We start from the raw sequence: 5,028 nt of genomic DNA on the forward strand, positions 1-5,028 counted from the left end.
GACTAACAACGAGGGACACCACCCCTTTTGAGCACCCGCGAGCAGGTTGGCACGTGCACATAGAGGAAGTGCCAGCGGTGTGAGCAGCAAGCGCACCATAGCAGACTTCCATATTTATGCAACTCACCTACCCCTATCTAGACACTACGCGCGCATTCGTGCAGCGCCATGCGCAGCAAATGTCGCTGTACTATTGCGGAGCAGCTCTTCAGGAAACCGCGCCATTTACAAGAGCTAGTTTTGAATCATAATACCCTGTAGCCGAGACTGACAACTAATTGCATTTCTAACGATTTCGGTATCCGTGGTTTGCACAACGCTGAGGGAAGGTACTGGTATTTCATGCAGTGCAAACAATGGCAAGAGATGCTGGCATTGTTTTTGCTGCATTGTGTGCATGCATATCACCAGCTACGTTGCCATATACCTTTCAAGAATGTTATCCGTGCATTCTTTTTTTCTTGCAGTCTGTGATTGACATATAATTTTGGGGGCATGCTTTGCATTCACTACAGTGCTAGTGAAATCACACTGTCCACACATGCACTTCGCCACTGGTAGAGGCAGAAGCGGAAGGCTTCATTCACTTCCATTTGTGCATTTTCAAAAGACAAGCGCATGTTCCTTATAAAAACAGGACCATTTTATTGCAACATCTGCTAAGCACGTTCAGATGCCTTGCACAACTCCCCCGCTCATCATGGTGGCTGCCTGCAAGCAAACAAGTCCATACCAATGTCATATGCGAGTTTATTTTCAGGAAGTGACAGGAAATGTCAGTGCTCAAAAGCATCACAAGTTTTGCTCTCTGGCCCCTTTTCGACACTCCACACAATAAAAAATGAGAAGTTGGGCTTCTTCGACATCCCTAAATTGTACTTCACGATCGCAATAAACCGGGATGATTAACTGAAGAAGTATACAGACAAGCAATTTATTCTTGCAGCGAAGTAGAAGAAAAATTTACTTGCAGTGAATACGAAACAGAAGCATGCACTGACTAGCGCATTTCTCTAGCCACAGTTATGCAGTGAATTTCACGAGCACAATTATATTTCTTTGAAATCACCGGCCTCCTAGCACGAAACTAGAAGATAATCAGCATCATAGGCGCGTGTTAGGTGCATGAATGAAGAAAATTAAACCTCCTCAGCAAAAAATTTCAAGTGCTAAGAACTACAGTTTTCACCGGTACTAAGGTATCTGCAGTACCCAGGTAGCACCGAACATTAGAATAGTGTTATAAAAATGTTATGTAAGCTGGAGTAATGTTTCATGTTGCATAGTAACTTTACATTAACATTAAAAATTAACATATAACGTTATAAGTTACATAGGAAACGTTACTTTACATTCTAAACAAACGTTGTTTTAATATAATCTTATAAATTTTATTATAATGTTAGAGTCACAACTATAAAACAACATTGCAAATATATTTCGAGCACGGATTTCTAGACATTTTCTCACTGTTCTTAGAGTAAAGATGTTTTTCAACTAACAGTACCTTGTAACCACATCTCTTAGACAGTACTCGCCATAGATTACATGAAGAACCCCATTATTTTGTCACAAAACTTTTGTTATTACCCATTCCCCACTGTCACTCATGGACATCCCGCAGTAGCAAGTATATAAGCTCGGCGGCATGATATCCGTTTGGAGGTGAGTGAATACGAGTTGCATGTTGTGCTGTAGTGTAGTGGAGAAGGTGTCGCTCTTGTTGTTGGTTCTTGCAAAGTGTTGTAAGTTGTGTGCCGTCACCACTGGCAGGCCTGCATGCTTGTGCGGGGCTGCTTCACCATTTTCGAGAAAGTTCCATTTATGTTGTTTACATGTTTCATGAATGTTTGGGGAAGGTTATTCGAACATTTATGTGTAACATTACAAAAACATTAGAAAAAAAGGACATTAAGGACATTGAAATAACATTTGAGCGTAACAAAAATGTAACATTATCGCAATGTTTCGGTGCTACCTGGGTAGCTACGGCTCGCAGTTCGCTTGTACGATTTTTCATCACGCTTTGCCCCTCCCTCATCATAATCTACACATAAGCTGCCAAATGCCACTCGCATAGAAAGGTGTCCATCCCCCACAACGGAAACTGCCGCTTCCACGCACTGCGAGCTCCTAACGAGCTCAGGAGGAATGCAAAACGCAAACGCGAAATATTTTGCGCAATGCAGAATCAGCAGGTGATTTTATCGCCCTGGATAAGCTGGAGTAGATTTTTTAGAAATGCCAACAGTTTATAGACTTACTTCAGAGCGGAGTGAAGAAAAAATTCCATCTGCCACACTGGGATCTAACCCGCGACGTGCGCATGCTCAGGACGAGAGTCGTCATATACATAAAATATCCCTCAGTGCCCTCTGTGACTGTTAAAACTCATCGCTTATTTCTAAGCACAAGCCCCTCAACTCTCCAATTTAGAGCCACTTCTACAGGCCCCCAGCTAAGGAATAAATAATTATGCAGCAGATTTCTGCTCTCGTCTTACGAAATGTCACAGTGCCGTGACAGTGGTAATCTTGCACACGCGTTCATGAAAAACCGCACTCGATAACACACACTACGAGGTAGCTCACGCACGCGACACAGGTACAGTTGGGACTTCAATGCACATACTAATAACAAAATTGCGGTCCGAATGGCTCACCTGCGTTTGGCCCTGACATCAGCCATGCGCGTACGAAGCTTTGTCATCGTCGACCTTTTGCGCTGAAGGTATTTCCGACGATTCCCCATTTGACACTTTTACACACAAAAAAACTGGCAAGATAAAGTGATAAAAAACAGCGCTGCACACAAATACAAAAGCACAGTAAAAAAAATACCAACAAGCAAAACAGCACGATACGCCGATAACGCCGATGACAGCCTGCTGAGCAGCCGAAGAAACGACCGAAAGTACAATCACGGCCGCTTGATGCAAAGCGCAAAGCGAGGTGCGGCCAGCCACGTCGCGCCGCCGACAATGGGTGAGCATGTCCTGGCGGAGTTTACAGTCGCGGCCGCTGTTTTCGGTGGGGGCGCCACTTTTCGGGGACAGGTCCCGGGAGTGGACTCCCGAAGCGCTCCTTGCTTCGTCGTGTTCGAGTGCGTTTGCCTCGTGTAAAACCGCGTTTGCGTCGTGTAAAATCGCGTTTGCCTTCCATATTCAATACAAAATAAAAACCACTACTACTACTGGTTTGGTTCATTGGGTTTAACGTCCCAAAGCGACTAAGGCTATGAGAGACGCCGTAGTGAAGGGCTCCCGAAATTTCGACCACCTGGGGTTCTTTAACGTGCACTGACATCGCACAGTACACGGGCCTCTAGAATTTCTCCTCCAAAGAAATTCTAGCCGCCGCGGCCGGGATCGAACCCGCGTCTTTTGGGTCAGCAGCCGAGCACCATAACCGCTGAGCCACCGCGGCGGCCACCACTACTACTACTACTCACGTTCCTCATGTCTGCAGTGCTTTCTTTGGATTTTCTGCTGTGCGCGTGAGTGAGCACGCTTGCCTCGCGTCTGCGGTGCTGGATTTGCACTTTTCGTGTGCGCGTGAATGAATGTTTGCCTCGTGTCTGCCGTGCACGCTTTGGGCTTTTCGTGCATGCGTGTGTGGAGGTCAGGGACGGTAATGGGGCACGATGCCGCGCATCTGCTGTGTGCCACTGTCCGTCACAAACTCCAGAAAACAGCCAACTGTGAGATATCATGAGTTTCCCTCTGAACTACAGCGTCGAGAAGCGCCGCTGAAAATATCGCTCGCCAAGGACTGTCAGGGAAAAGAACATGTGGGCGCCAAGCGACAGGTCTCTGGCATGTTCCTTTCATTTTACAGAGAATGACTACAAAAAGTAAGGTCAAGGAAGGTTAATCGTCTGTTCCTTCCTTTCTTGTATGACCATGCAATAAAAGTGTCAAGTACTTTGTGGCTTTCTCGGCTGCAGGTGGGCTTATGAAGTTCCACAACTACAGCTATAATGATCGTTTTTTTTTTAAATTGCAATAACTTGTGTATATAAGAGCCAAAATTCGACGTGACACGAAGCGGAAATTTACTGCGTGCGACCAGCTGTGCGTGTCCGTCTCATTCACCGTCTACATGGGGTAGCGAGCAGTGAATAAAAATCAGGGAGCACTTTGACGATCTAAAGTGCGAAGAGGCGAAAGCCTTTAAAGGGGCACCGCGATGATTTCCTCGGTGCCAGTTAATATCATTAAATAGATTCATCATGCTTTCCAGAGACCAGAGCAAAAAGAATTATTGAAATCGGAGCATGCAAACGAAAGTTATTCCACTCTGAAAATTCGAAATGAAAAGCTCAGACGAAAACGCACTTCACTCGCCCATTTCACTCACCCAGTACCGAGATTGGGCGCTACCAATCAGAACCGCGCCTGGCGCACACGCAGCGGAAGCGTCCATGCGGTTGTTGCTTTGTCGGGGCTGTAGACACCCGCGCATTTTGACGGCGTCTTCCCCCCGTGTACGCGACGCCGTACTCAGCAACATTGGTACTCAGGGCAGGGGTGACTAACAACAAAGGAAGCTCCCCGAAGTTTCTTTTTTAGTCGGACTGGAAGGCGGTGGGCAGTAGCCCTCCCCCCCCCCCCCCCCCCCCAAACTCGACTCCGGTCTCCTGTCCGGCCTTTCTTGTCGACTGGCTTTTTGTTTTTTCGCTGCGGTCTTGGCATGGTCACGGCCGGTCTCGACGCGCGCGCTTTCTGGTTTGAGCCAAGGTTTTTTGAACAGCGCTGGCTGCCACGAAGGTTTGAAGCGGAATGAAAAGTGTCGCCCCTAGCTGTATTCTTGTTAGTTTTCATTCGCTTCCCCTGCTTCTTTCCAGTTTTTGTGGCATGCGAAAAGCTTTCAGTACTCAGGGACATAATATTTTGGATTCATTTCGCAAGTATAAAGGAACAATATGCAAACTGGACGCCCAACCAATGAGAAAGGCAGCGCCCTATCTGGATGCCTCCTCATTTCCGCTGCCGCAAATGGCCGCCGCGTTGCGACACCATCGGCTCGA

At 46.8% G+C, this 5,028-nt stretch overlaps 1 long non-coding RNA gene across 1 annotated transcript; it reads right to left on the minus strand.

The window, feature by feature from the left end:
* Positions 1–621: 621 nt before the first annotated feature.
* LOC149353685 (uncharacterized) lies at positions 622–2,967 on the minus strand. The gene is made up of 2 exons (XR_016289595.1): positions 2,663–2,967; positions 622–711 (listed from the first exon to the last, which is right to left on the minus strand). It is a non-coding gene; the product is annotated as an uncharacterized LOC149353685 (long non-coding RNA).
* Between the last annotated feature and the right edge of the window lie 2,061 nt (positions 2,968–5,028).

This window comes from Amblyomma mixtum, chromosome 3, assembly GCF_055824585.1.
Source record: "Amblyomma mixtum isolate Tamu chromosome 3, ASM5582458v1, whole genome shotgun sequence".
In the NCBI taxonomy this organism is placed as follows: domain Eukaryota; kingdom Metazoa; phylum Arthropoda; class Arachnida; order Ixodida; family Ixodidae; genus Amblyomma; species Amblyomma mixtum.